This window comes from Lontra canadensis, unplaced genomic scaffold (genome assembly GCF_010015895.1).
Source record: "Lontra canadensis isolate GAN:19392208 unplaced genomic scaffold, GSC_riverotter_1.0 scaffold63, whole genome shotgun sequence".
Classification (NCBI taxonomy): Eukaryota; Metazoa; Chordata; class Mammalia; order Carnivora; family Mustelidae; genus Lontra; species Lontra canadensis.
The window spans coordinates 5,857,965-5,873,279 of record NW_022631057.1 but is presented as its reverse complement, the minus strand read 5'-3'; the positions used below and the strand labels follow the sequence as shown (position 1 = coordinate 5,873,279).

The window sequence follows — 15,315 nt, the reverse complement described above, 5'->3', positions numbered from 1 at the left end:
GGGAAAAAAAAAAAAAGTCACACAATCATAAGGATGCATGTTAGTACATATCCGGTATGGGCTTCCAAGTTCCTCAGTTCCTCAACTCTGACCTAGCATTCTCCTACCCACTCCCCCATAGTTAGCCCAAATGTTTTCCTCCTGTCTCAACTGCTTCATCATTCCATTTCCAATGGCTGAACTGAACTATGGTTTTCACTGAGTAACTTTAGTCCATCAAATTGCTCCCTCAAATTCCTCAGCTATACTGTACTTATAGGCTCCTGCCCCATAGTTATCTTCCTCTTGCTTTGCTCAGGACATATATCCCTCTACTCATTCACTGTACTGGTTCTTTCCATTTAACATAGGACAAGGTTGGAGTACCTAGGTGGCTCAGTTGGTTAAGCATTTGCCTCTTGATTTTGGCCCAGGTCATGATCTCAGAGTCATGAGATCGAGCCCCACATTGGGCGCCATGTTCAGTGGGGAGTCTGCTTCTTTCTCTTTTTTCCTCTTCCTCTGCCCCTCCCACTGCTCATTCATTCTCTCTCTAGCTCTCAAATAAATAAATAAATAAATAAATCTTTAAAAAGAAACTTACAGCATTTAGTTTTCTCTATTCTCAAGGGAATTTAAGAAAAATCTCCTCTGTACTTGCTTCATCCCATTTGTTTCTCCTCTTTAAAGCTGAAACTTTGAAAATAGTATATAGCATTGTCTAAATTTAGTGGTTTCCTATTTTCACAACTACCTGTAATTTGTCTTCTTCTTCCATTCCTCTCTCCACCCCTGTATGCTATTGTTCTACTGAAACTGCTCTTGACCAAGTCACTAGCAAGCTCTCTATTGACAAATTCAAATCATACTTTCCTGCTTGGGCTCCCCTTAATGTCTGTCACTACTGACACTTCTTCCTTCTTTAAAGTCTAGTCTCCATTGACTTTTGTTACCTTAATCTCATTTGAATTTTTCTGTCTTTATAACAATGATATCCTTTTTTCTTTTTTAGAAGCCTATCTGAATCTGTTTAATCTACCATTATGTTTTCTTGTGAGACACATTGTCGACTGAAATTTCAGAGTATCTTCTCATGCTTCACAATCTTCACAATCTCCTCACATGTATGATACTTATATCCACTTAGATTCTGCTGATACTGAAATCTTTGTCTCCAGTCTAGATATCCCGAATCTGCATATCTCATTGTCTTCTGCTCTTCCCATAGACCCAAGTTCATCCATGACCACAGCAAACTCATCATCTTTTCCCCAAGGAATAACACCTTTCATCTACTTGACAGTCAAAGCCAGAAACCCTCATATCATTGCATCTCCTGTCTCTTGCTTTCTGTTCTCTTCTGCACATATAATCATAATATCCTAAAGATGTGTCCTTCTTGGAACACCTGGCTGACTCAGTTGAAAGAGCTTGTCACTCTTGATCTCAGGACCATAAGTTCAAGCCCCATTTGTTCAGAGATTACCTGAACAAATAAAACTTAAAAAAAAAAAAAAGATGCTCACTTCTTGTGAACTAAAATTCTAATTGTTCTGTGTACTTGTATTACCAAGTTTAGAAACTCATACTTCTTACTTGGACCATTCCAACAGTCTCCTAATTTATTCCTATCTACAATCAACCATCTGTTCAATATTTTCTCAACAATATATATATTTTTTAATTAGAAACTTGATTATGTTGTAGAACTCTTTAATGCCCTGTGAATAAAGCTTTTAATATGTTTAACAGATGGATTGTTCTGATGGGAAAAAATGTGAATATTAGCTAAGTAGGAAAAAAATGAAATTTTAACCTGGAATTTCACATAATCCCTCCAGATTTACTTATAAGGAATTAATTGAAATTATAAAAAATCTTCTGAAGTTAATGTAGTTGAAGATTTATTAATCTTTAAATAGTGAAGAACTTTTTCAATATTAACACAAAGCAAAAAGAAAAAAATTATGGGAAGATCTTAATCTTCAATCTGTAGCATGTCAAAAAAATACAATAAAAAGACAAATGTCAAAATGGAAATGAATATGATCAATAAGAAAGACAAATGAAAAATTTAAAAATGTTCTTAATATAGAAAAAGCAATGAGGGGAAAATTAACACCTCAAAAGATAAATGAATAACAGAACCAAACAGCAAAGTCACAGAAAAAATGCAAATGAGTGATACTGAAATGAATGTTCTTATATACTAGATATGATTATCTTTGGTTTCTCCTGATACTTACTTCCAAAATTGATCTTACTGCCTTTTTTTAAACATGTGATCTCCCCAGCAGTGCCTGATTTGGACCAGTGGTATACACTTGTCCCAAAGGGAGCCAATTTATAGGTTTTGTAGAACTTTTATATTTTTTTCTTAGGAATATGAACTAAAATATACTAAATCAGTCAGGAGGTAGTAGGTGTGTACAAGATCTATAATGTCATGAAGATAAGGGGTGGATTGACATTTTACCCTGCTTACGTATCAATAAGTCAGAAGTAGAAGGTGGTCAATGAAGAGCAATAATAAGAAACAGGTGTGAGATATTGTACAGTTCCCTGAGAGATGGCTGGAGCAACTTCAGTCCACAAAGTTCCAGGTCTAGAACTCATTTTCCCAGCTGTCTTTGCTGTTTTTTGGTGGCTTTTAGATGTCTAGAAAATGACTGAAGTCTTTAAATAATCCCTAGTTTACTTGTTAGTTAAGGCTGGTGTCTATCCTTTGCCTTCAGAACCATATAATCATAAGTGTTTGAACTGATGCCAAATTTATGGTAACAATTTGGCATTATATCAAGAATTGTAAAATGTTCATAAATTTGAATCAATAACTATATTTCCAGGATTCTCTTTAATGTATGTACATATGAATATATTCAAAACAATATTATTTTTGGTAATTTAATAATGGAAGCAAGCTACATATTCAACAGTGGAGAAGAGGGCAATGAATTATGACAGGAATATGATAGAAAATAATTATAACCCCAAAATGTTTTAATGAACGGAGAGCCTGCTTATAATTAAGAAAACTCAGGCTGAGGATTAAATCTCAAAGCCATGAAGAAATTAGTTAGCCTTCCGAAGCCTCAATTTTCTCAGCTGTATAGTTGGTATATTTCTTACCTGATAGTGTTGTTTTGAGGATAAATAAAATAATTCATGTAATGACTTGAGAATAATTTCTGACAATTAATAAATATTGAGTAGTTGCAATGAACTCTATCTTACGTATGACACTTATTATTTTTAATGTAATTCTTAGTGCTGAAATTTTGGTGATTTTTCTTTTCAAATGCATTATATCTTTTCTTCTCTTTTTTCTGCTTTGTTATATTTTTGTTTTGTTTTGTTTCAAGCTAATAACACATATTTCTTTACTATCCTAAAAGACAGCAGGTCTTGGGGCACCTGGGTGGCTCAGTTGGCTAAACATCTTGCTCTTGATTTTGGCTCAGGTCATGATCTCAGGGTAGTGAGATCAAGCCACATTTTGGGCTTGTGCTGAGCATGGACCCTGCTTAAGATTCTCTCTCTCCCTCTGCCACAACCCCCACCCCCACCTCTGCCACTCAAATGGACACACTCTCTCTCTAAAACAAAAACAAAAACATTAAAAAAAAAAAAGTAGGTCTTGGTCAATTGCAAAAAGAAATAAAGTTAAATAGAATTATCATTTACTTTATTGAAATTACACAATGATCTATGTGTCCTACTATCTTCACAAGAACCATTTGAGAAAGAAAATACTATTTTGAATACGGGGACAAGACAGTAAGTAGCATGATGCTGTCACAGTACCAGCAGAGGGATGGCTCTAAACCACCCAATTTAAATAGAAATTTTGAGAATCTAGCCTTCGGTGAATAACTGTTTCTGAGAAAAGATAGTGTATTCCTTTCAAAACAATAGCTAGGCCAAAATTAACTTTTGTTGGGATTTATGTAAAGCATAAAGGTATGATCTGAGAATAAGTTTTATGCTCTCAGACTCCATATTAGGAAGAATGGTACTATAATTTAAATGATTTAAGACCTGTTTTTTTGTTGTTGTTGTTGTTTTGTTTTTTGTTGTTTTTTTTTGTTTTGTTTTGTTTTGTTCATCAGAGAAAATAATCTCCAAACATCAGAGCCTTTACCCACTTTTTTTTGTTGCTCCAACCTGGCATTAAGAGCAATGTCAAACACATGATAAGAGCTCATTAGTTATTAGTTGAATTAATGAGTCATGAACACAAACACTCAGCAAGCAGTACCTCCAATGACTGACTCATATGATATAATACTTTAGGCTAGATGCTGTGAGTCAAAGTTGAGTCTCTTTGAAAAGTATTTTTTTCTGAAAGTTATATACAGAAGTGGAGTCCTAACATTTACTTATGTATTTACCACATATGAATTTAACTACTATATTTCTTCCAATCTAATAGACAATTAATGACAAGACAAACCATGATTGTCTAAAGTAATGAGAAAAGGAAGAAAGAAAGAAAAAGAAAAGAGAAGAAAAATCAAAGAAAAAAAATACATAAAGAAAAGAAAAGAGAAAAGATCTTCTAGAATGTCCTGAGCTGTTTTATCATTGAGGAAACAGTAGGAAGGTGCTGGGTTGAACCAGGAAGAGGGCCGTCATCAGAACGCAACCCTGCTGATGCCTTGATCTTGGACTTCCCAGCCTCCAGAACTATGAGAAAAAAATTTCTATTGTTTATAAGCAACCCAGTGTTTGCATTTTCTTACAGCAACCTAAATAAAGACAGATGATTCAAACTAGAATAATGAAGTAATGGGAGAGAGCCCAGTTATCAGGACATAAAATAGTAGAACCTAAAATTAAACTGGTTTATCAAAACTATTCCCTGGTTCACATGAAAATCAGAACACTGAGGATAAAGAGAACATTCAAAAGTCTGCAAGGGAGAAAAATCAGCTGACCTCTAGGGATCTGGAATTTAAATGACACCACACTTCTTAACAACAATACTGAAAGTCAGAAAACGATGGAAAATTGTTTTCAAAATCTTGAAGGAAATGATCCATGGCCTAGAGGGTTGATGGTCCAGAGTGGAGCAAGAGGACAGAAGATTCTAGGAGAGAGAAGTCTGAGAAGGAAACAAAACTTATAGAATATCTGCTATATTCACTCAGCCGATAAGATTTAAGTGCCTTCTCTATACTAGAAACCATTCTAGACATTGGAGATAAAACAGAAAACAAGTGTTTGTTCTCGGAAACCTGCATTTTGGTTCAGGGTAAGACATTACAAAGGAATAAATTAATAAGTGTACAAATATATTAAAAAAAAAGAAAGAAGGAAGGAACAAACCCTGATCAGTATAATCTTAAGAATGCCTTCAATTTTAAGACACAACTCAATTTCAGATATGTTAAAATGTAAAAAAAAAGAAAAAAAAGATTCATCTTCGAGTCAATGAAATACAGTAATTATCCTCAGACACCCACAACTGATGGGTTGCGTTCCTTATATTAAACAACAAATACAAATAAATCTGAAAAGAGAATTCAAGTAAGAAAAAAAATGGTGAAGTTTTGGGAATGACGTCAATTTTTTCCCACCATTGACCACAAAGGAAACACGTTTTGAACTTCACGTGTGTTTTAAGGATTTTCAAGGGTTGCTTTAGTTATACATGATTTTTATTATAGATGCTATGCTAATTTTAAAATCTAACATTCCCCTTGACCTTAAGGTAAAAATAAATCTTGGGTATATGAACAGTTTTTTCTTAATTTTTAGTGCTATAAATTATAGCCTAGTAAGAAGAGACTGCATTTACTTAGCAGCCGAATTTATATTGCACAAATCCTTTCTTTTACTTTAGACAATGCCATCACAATTCAGTATAATTTTAACAGGTCTTAATCAAAGTTTTCTAAGTCACTCCCCATCCTCTTTAGACAAATTCACTTATTGTTCTTGCTCCTTCTAAGAAAGCAATTGTGAGTTCCTTCAGACTCCTTTAAACCACCCATCCCTATGCCAATTTTCCTGAAAAATCAACACCAAGTAATAAGAATAAAAGATTCCACTATATTCACTGCCTGAATCTCTCTCAACCCTGGACAGACAGATTGGACCCATGCACGCAATGCCTTAGCTAATGGCGCCAAATCACACAAAGCCATTTTTAAGATGCTTGGTCTATGCTATCAATCCTCTTACCTTAGGCAACCCCCTCCTGCTGGTTAAGTGCTAACACATGCTTTACAACTGCAGGAAGGGATATGGTTTACAGATTAAAATTAGATGCAGAATTAAATTGCTTGAACACAGCAAAAACGAAAGAGGTAGTGTAAGGTTAGAGAAGCCAATTTGGGCATGCCAATACTCACACACACTTAATTCCAAGACTCGTATTTCCATGAATTTCCATTAGAATTCTTGGGTTCAGGTTCTACTTTCATTACTGAGAGTAACTTTCAGAGCAATAATACATAGAATCTGTCAAAGAATATGCAGCCCTATGAAAGTGAATGTTCAAAATGTGGAATTTACAGTCATAAGAGATCTCTGAGTCAAATACCAGAGCTCCTTTTAGAAAGCCAAGTAGAGTAATTTAATGACTACTAATGGCATTTGTAACTTCTCAGGCTACTATAATAAGAGTAATCAGATCTCAGGCTTCAGGGTGTAACATGATCACCTGCGCTTTTCAGAAAGGAATTTCTGTACACCCGGATAGTGCTGCACAGCTGGCCAAGCACATTATTGGTAATGTCAGAAGGAAGGAGAAGAGAGATCACCTCCTCCAAATCATTACATGCCTTTTACAACTGGTAAACACAAACTAACTAGAAGTTAAAATAGTGTCTTTTAATTTTTTTTTAAATGCCACTCATTGCCTGAAAACCTCAGACCTAACCAACAAAGAAAAGAAAAAAAAAAAGAAGAAAAAGAAAAAGAAAAGAAAAGAAACAAAGTTCACACTATGTACTTTCTTGGTTTAGAATATAAGGCCATAAAATGAAAGCTATTTCCTCATCCACTAAATAAATATGTGTTGGGAGCCTATTTATTTACTGGCATTTTGCTAAGTGCTGGTGGATACCATGGTAAGCACAGTCACTACTTCCTGGGAACCTACAGTCTAGTGGCAGAGAAAGAATCATCACATAGTTGCATAACTAGAGAGCTCTGAAGTAAAGGACTAGAGAATAAAAGGAATACCACCAGAACTTAGAAAGAAAGGAAGAAAGAAAGAAAGGAAGAAAGAAAGAAAAGAAAGAAAGAAAGACCAAAGTTGCATCTTACTTGACTTATGATGCAAGAGAAGATATACCAGTGAAGAAACTCACTGGGTCATTCACCAACATGGAAAATTTACAGATTTTTAAGTGCTAGATAGGAGTATTCTTAATGATGTGCTAAGTAAGTCTTGAAAACTAGCTCTCTGGATAAGAAGATGTCTTGTCTATACATGGTTGGAGGAAAAAAAAAAAATCTTATAGTTTGTTGGTCAGTAATGAGTTTTCAGTTAGGTCAAGTAAGAGTTTGGTGTACCAAGGTCATTCAAAGTTTCATCATTTTTATAAGTTTCAGCTGGTTTGAGCTAGTTATGATGAAATTTAATTTTTGTGTCATTCAGGCCAGCGCTGCTCTGGTGGAAAAATTTCCATTTACAGATGTAAAAGATAATCAGTAAAGGAGTTGGAGTAGGAGAGGTCAGCGAAGGAAGACAGAGCATCCCAGCAGACATGCGAGAATGACATGTGCAGACATCGATCATGAGATAAGAAAGACAGTTCAAGGAAAGGTTAGAGGCCCGTACTGTGTGGATGGAACAGAGCCTATAGGGAGAATACTGTCATTTGAGGTTGAGGAAGTGGGCTAGAGAAAGGCCATACAAAATATATAAGATATGTTAGAAATTTTGGTGTACTCTCCTAAAAACAATAAGAGTCTACCGAAGAGTCTTTAAAACAAAAGAGGCTGGAGGGTAGTGGATGATCTGATTTGTGTTTCAAAAAATTCCCTAGTTACAGTGTGAAAGATGAACTGAAGATTTCACTAGTTGAGCTGCTTCTATAGCACTTAGGAAGCAATCAACATTGTCTACAACAGAAATGACAGAATTTAAAACAGAGAGGGTTCTGGTAAATATGGATGATTTCAACATTGAAAGAGAGGGATAGTGTGAGGTGAAATGATAATCAGGACACCCAAGTTTCAAACTGTCCTATCATTCATCAACATAATACCTAATTCCTGATCCAACCATTTCCCTGTCTTAGAGACTGTGCTTGACAGCTTCTCAAAATGGGCCCCAAAGATCCTCATCGACTGATTTATCCATTCTGATGTACAAACATACGCCTCTTCTTGAGTCAGGGTTGGACCTAGTGACTTAATTCTAACAAATTGAATGTGGGGAGGTGACAGTGTCACTTTCAAGATCAGGTTACCAAAAATAAATGTAGTTTCTGTCTTGGTTTCTCTCTTTTGCTTTCTCTTGGATCACACTGTGGGAAAAACCACTTGCCATATCATAAAACAGTCTCATGGAAAGGCTCCTGTGGCAGGGGACTGAGGCCTGCCAGTAGCCACTTGAGAGAGCTTGTCAGGGGGCCCTCCTGTAGTCAGATCTCTGGATGACTGAAGCAGTATGGACATCTTGATCACAGCCTTACAAAAGACCTCAAGCCAAGAGGAGCCAGACAAACCATGCCAGATTCCTGATTCCAGAAACTGTGAGATAATTCTTTATTCTTTTAAGTTGGGAAGATTGGGGTGCTTTGTTACACAGCAATAGGTGACTAGCATTAAGCAAGGAATTTACCCATTTTAAGTCACTTTCATTAAAAAAATATAAAGCTCCAGGTGCACTACTTTACATTCCTTCACTATATTATTTCTTACTTCTTTTCTTACCGAATCTTCTTAAAATGTTACTTTTACTGAAATCGGTGTGCAGACATGATGGAAAATTTAAATAATTTAAGTTTGAATGATTTCAAATACAATAAAAGAGAAAAGAATGAAAATGTGATATATTTATAAACTCACCTCTATTATAAGGCTAGGAGGTATTCTGCCTCAGTAAATTTGGCACTCTCAACGAATAGATAAATGGAAAGAACTCAAACTACATTTATCTTTTCTGTTTCAGAGAATTTTAGTTATGTTTAGTAAAACTCCAGTTGTACTAATTAAGCAAAAGTAGCTGCCTTCCATTTTCTGCTATAATTATATAATGATAGGAGAAAGACCTTTTCTGTATCTTGTTTAATATTGGCTACTACAAAATAAGAATGAACTGGGCATTTAGGAATATAAAATTGAGTTATTTCCATGAAAATTTTGCTCTCTGGATACTGCAGGACTTTAGCCTTCAGCAATTCCTTCCCCATCTCTAGCCCTACCTCAAAAGATTTCATGGAGGTTCTGGGAGATTTCACAAACCCAATCAAATCTTATGTTGTACTACCCACCTTCTTCCACTTCTCCTTTCTGTTGAATTATAACCATTTGTATTTAGCACCACTGTTCTTTTGGCTGCATGTAGTCACACCCAGCAGACACTGCTTTCTCCTGCTGACAGAGCAATCTCATTGGGTAACAACAACATGGCTGCCAAATTCTGCCATTTCTGGGTACCACCTCTCCCCTGCAGTGCTGACTCAAGCTGCCAAAGCTTCACAATATGGAGAGCTAGAGAATTTCTTTCATTTTTCAGTGTCACACTCCAGTAAAATGCTACCAAAGAACTGCATTTTTTCCAGTTCCACACGAAGTTGTAATGGAGTAGTTCCTTCTGTTTATTCAGAGACTCAAGCATAAATCCATAAGGTGAAGCCAACAGACTCAATGACTTACATAGCAAGCACTTTGCTAAATTCAGAACTGTCTTTTGTGTTAAGGCTAAGACAGAGGCTAAGGATTTATGATTGGCCAACCCTAAAAATCCTTTCTTTTTTTTTCCTTTCTTAGAATGAAGCTGTCTGTGAGGAAGTTCCTCAGCTCTTCATAAAATAGATTCCTGGGAAGGCATAGGGAGAATCACCTAAATCACATCAAAGGCAACTACTTATCCTCAAACTGGTCTGCAAAGGTGACTACCTGAGCTCAGAGTGGTTCCCTAAAACACCAGTTAAGTAATCCTTTACTTTTTAATTGTTCCTGTTAACAACACAGCTACAATGACAATAGAAATAGTAAATACCTTAAGTTTTCCAGGTATGAACACTGAATTAAGAAATTGGGAGAATTGCTTTAGCCCAATCCATGAACTACTGCTTTGATGCAAATAAGACTGACTATTCTTCCAGAATCTTCCATGCCAAATGATTTCCTCATCTTTAAATAATATTTCTGGAAGAGTAGATATCGAAAGTCCCTTGCAACTCTAAATCTGTAAGATTGAATTGAAAGAAAAAGAAAAATTTTAAAAAGTTATTTAGCCAAACAATTATATCTATCTTAGAAACTTTGTTTTACATTTACCGTTACTGATATTAGAATTTTTTTATTTTTATCAATTTTAAACCATTTATTTATTTAATTACTTACTTATTTCCTTTGAGAGAGAAAGAGAGAGAGAGAGAATCACAAACCGTTCTTGGGGCTCTATCCCATGACCCTGAGATCACGACCTGAGCCAAAATCAAGAGTTGGGTGCTTAACTTACTGAACAACCCAGGCACCCCTTATGCCATTTATTCAACAGAGACATAAAGAGAGGAGAAAGTATTTGTTGGTTTGCGTCAATAATCAGACTGATCACTTTAAAATAAATAGATTTTTTTTAAAGAGCAAAACTTCAAAGAAAATCAAATGAAAAATTTTTATTAAAGCAGGACAAGTATAAGGAGGTATTAAAAACAATGACAGTAAGAGCAAAGGGAACAAAGATAATCCCCAAATTTCCATTTTGGGTTTCATTTCATTTCCACACTTTGAGGAAGTCAACAGCAGGTTACAGTTTTTGCTGTTTTCTTCACACTTGTAATTCCCAATGTGCTTGAAATCTCATTCCAAGCTAATTGAAATAGGAGGAATGATTCAGACTCCTGATTTCAAGCCTGGGCATCAAATGATTCACAATGCTTTTATTGCTAACTAACCTGTATTCTACCAAGGGAACCCCTGATGTAAGTAAAACATGCCAAATAATTTAACATGTGAGTTATCATGAAGCACAATTTCATTGTTAAATATTTACTTGTTCTTTTATAGTATTTGCATGGGTATACAAACTCTGTTCTACTTGACTCAGTGCCATCAGAAGGAAATGTGAAGCACCGGGGGAAAATTTGGCACTTTGATTCCACAAGAGTAACTTGCTCCTCTTGCAAATCTTTGCTGAAATGTCCAAAAGGAACTAAGAGTAAAGCACAATTGAAAAAAATAGGAAAAGGTGTTATTCATACTCCAAAATTTTTTGAAGAATTCCTTCATTAAATTAGGAATATGGCCCAATGAGCTTAGACTGAAGGAAAGACTGGCACCATCAAATATTGCAGATGGGAATGCAAAATAGTACAGCCCCAATGAAAAAGAATTGGGCAATATCTAATAGAATGATATATGCATTAAATATAATTAAAATACTAAAGAAACAGTTCACAAAATTAAAATGAACTGAAATGGATCAAGCTAATTGCATATCCCGTTGGTAGAAAAAATAATTATTTCCTAGTGACTTGACATAGTACAGGATATTGTGACAGTATTACCGTTATGGAATATATTTCACAGAGAGATTCAGAGCTGTAAATTTCACTCAATAGTTTAATTCGTTAGTAATTTGGTATTAGAAAACTATTTTATATAAATTTTAGAATAATATAAATAATTACAAAAATACATAATACATTAATGTTATTAGAACCAAGATTTTCAGTATAGAAGTAAAGAAGTACAAATATAAAATCAAAGAATTTAATTAAAAATTATGTAATGCTGTGTTTTTATTGGAGCTATTAGCATAAACACGTCTTAAAAGCCAAAAAACGTTCCCCTAAATTTTGTCCACAGCAAAGCCAAAAAATAACAACAATCTTGGTAAATTGCATTATTTGTTCAAACCATTATCTATCTCTTTCTACTAGATCCATTCCTGCAGAACCTCTCTCAGACACCCCTTCCTGTGGAAGAAGCAAACTTTCCAGGAAGAGCACAACCACAGCTTGAAGAAATGCCTACATAATGTGCAAGGTATTCAGCTCAAAAAGAGGAGGCAATGTTAGCAGACTGCCTCAACAATTCAGGGACCTAATTTAAATGTGAAGGAACAGTTTGAGGTTCAAATATATAAAGGGAGAAAGACAAACTGGGAAAGATATTTTAAAACTTTTCCAGGAAAACACTGTTTTTTGTTTTGTATTATTTTTTTCCAATTACAGTTTCTGAGCAGAGAGTGTATGTATAGGATGGATTTACTCTCAAGGTGTGGGAATGATGGGAGTCATCATTCATCCCTTGATGGGAGAGTTTTCTTAGCTGAGCTTTATGATCATAACCAGTAAACTCTGATCAAAAGACATTGATTTTCTCTTTTCTGATTTTTCTCTTCTTTCCCATTTCTTTATATATAACACTAATTCTGTGCTGGGACTATGACTAAATTCAAGTTGTACTAAATGATGTATTGGTATTATGTATAGCATAGCAAAGCATGTTCACTTGAGCTCTGGGCATAGCATGTTTACTGGATAAATATTACTTAGGGAATTGGTAGTTAAATTTTCAATAGATGCCATGGGATCTTTGTTATGAGGATCTGACTGTGGTTTCAAAATGTTGGGCAAATAGGAAAGGTTCTGTGGATCTTCTGTGGCTCTGGAATACAAGGGGTATCTGAGAGCTGAAAAGATGCTGAAGGAACAATGCCTACTCCAGTGGAAAGTAATTTCGGACGTCTCTGCTGAATAAGAAACCAGAAATCACTTGGGTACCTCAGAGAAGATCCTTTTAATGAGGATAGAGCAGAGGAAGAATAAATTAATGAGAGAAGACGATTTTTCACACATTGTTGAATTTTTACATCTTGGCTATAAAAATCGGGATAAATTGATTTTTTCAGATATTTAGACTTTGTTAAAATAAAAGATATATCTCAAATAGAAGTTATTCTGAACCTCTGTTTGTCAGCAAAACAACCCTCAAGATGTATTTGAGCTACCTTAAATATAAAAAAAAATTAAGTGACTAAAAAGAATCTATTAAAACATGTCATTTATTTTTGAAAATCACATATTCTATGTTCTCAAGAAACACTTATTAACATTCTAAGATACAGATTTTCTGTAGACAAATTTGGGAAATGTCTCTCTAGAGGAATGTCTTCTGTCTGGGATAGACTATGTTCCAGTGAACTGTTAAGTGCCCATGAAATACACTGGCCTGGCACCTTCACATGTCTTTTGGTTTTTTTTTTTAAGATTTTATTTATTTATTTGGCAGACAGAGATCACAAGTAGGCAGAGAGGCAGGCAGAGAAAGAGGAGGAAGGAGGTTCCCAGCTGAGCAGGGAGCCCAATGTGGGGCTCGATCCCAGGACCTGAGATCATGACCTGAGCCGAAGGCAGAGGCTTTAACACTCTGAGCCACCCAGGAGCCCCCACATGTCTTTATTATTAAACTCCACAATTTACAAAATAAAAAAGGATTATGGGGAAGCCTTGAAAGGAGACACAGCTTGCTTGGTAATTATTTTTCACCATCTTAAAACATTTAATATTTTAAAGTAAGGTAGGATTTCAATATGGTAGAGTGAGCACAGATCCTAAATGGTATTAGGACAACTAGATTCACATGCAAAACAATGAATCCAGACACAGAAATTGCATCATTCACAAAAATTAACTTAAAATGCATCACAGGCCTAAATGTAAAATAAAAAAACTATTAAACTCCAAGAAGATAACATAGGAGATAATCTAGATGAACTTGGGCTTGGTAATGACATTCTAGATACAACACCAGAGGCTTGATCCATGAAAGAAAGAATCGATAAGCTGGGCTTCATGAAAATTGAAAATTTCATGAAAATTAAAAATTTCTGCCCTGAAAATTTTGCTGTCGAGTGAATGAAAAGATAAGCCACAGACTGGGATAAAATATTTGCCAAAAACATATCTAGTAAGAACTGTTATCCAAAATAAAGAAGAATCTAAAAATCAACTATAAGAAAAAAGACAAACATTAAGCAATAGACCTCGCAGAGGAGATTGATGGATGACAAATAGACAGATGAAAAGATGCTCCACAACATGTCATCAGGGAAATGCAAATAAAACAGCAACGATGTATCACATTATACGTATCAGAGTAGCCAAACTCCAGAACACCAACAGCACCAAATACTGGCAAGGATATGGAGCAACAGGAACTCCAATTCATTGTTAGTATGAAACATGGTACAGCTATTTTGGAAGACAGTTTGGCAGTTTTTCTTACAAAACTAAGCATAATTTCCCTCCCTACAATCCAGAAATGAGTTTCTGTGGTCACTCAAAGAAATTAAAACTTTATACCAGACAAAAACCTGCACATATATTATAGCAGCTTTATTCATAATGGCCAAGCGACCTCAAGTAGGCAAGTGAATATGAATAAACTGTGGCACATCCAAACAATGGAATATTATTCAGCACTAAAAATGAATGAGCTATCAAGCCATGAAAAGACACAGAGGAGCCTAAAATCCGTGTAAGTGAAAGAAGCCGATCTGGATGAATAAGGTAGAGCATAGAAGATTTTTAGGGCAGAATGCAGAAAGTACTCTGCATTATAATTATGGACACATACCATTACACATTTGTCCAAAGCCATAGAATGTGTAACACCAAGAGTGAAATGTAATGTAAACTAGGGACTTTAATTGATAATGACGTTATCAGTGTAACTTCATCAATTTAACAAATGCACTACCCCGGTGGGGGTTGTGGGTCATGAAGCAGGCTATGCATCTGTAGGGGCAGGGAGTATATGGGAGAGCTCTGTATCTTCCTCTTGTTTTTGCTTCCAACCTAAAACTGATCCAAAAAAAAAAAAAAAAGTCTTAAAAAGCATGAGAATTAATCTAGCACTCAATTCTTATCAACAGAAGGTACCAGAAAAGAATGGAAACACTACCTTCATGACATGAGAGGAAAAATACATTTTCAGTCTTAATTTCCAAATGCAGACAAATTTATCGACAATAAATTAAGTATGAAACTACATAAAAGACATTTTCAGGAGCCGAGGACCAGACATTTACCTCCCACATACTTTCTAAAATGATCTTCAGGAATCATTGAACCCAAAATGGAACAACTATTCTAGACGGAGAAAGCAGATAGAGACTATAAGGAGAAGGAGGACCTGAAT

General features: G+C 35.2%; 1 long non-coding RNA gene across 1 annotated transcript; it reads left to right on the top strand.

Annotated features, from left to right (window-relative positions):
* The first annotated feature begins 8,273 nt into the window (after window positions 1-8,273).
* On the top strand, window positions 8,274-12,826 carry LOC116879763. The gene is made up of 3 exons (XR_004385098.1): window positions 8,274-8,690; window positions 9,931-10,089; window positions 12,051-12,826. It is a non-coding gene; the product is annotated as an uncharacterized LOC116879763 (long non-coding RNA).
* Window positions 12,827-15,315: the final 2,489 nt, after the last annotated feature.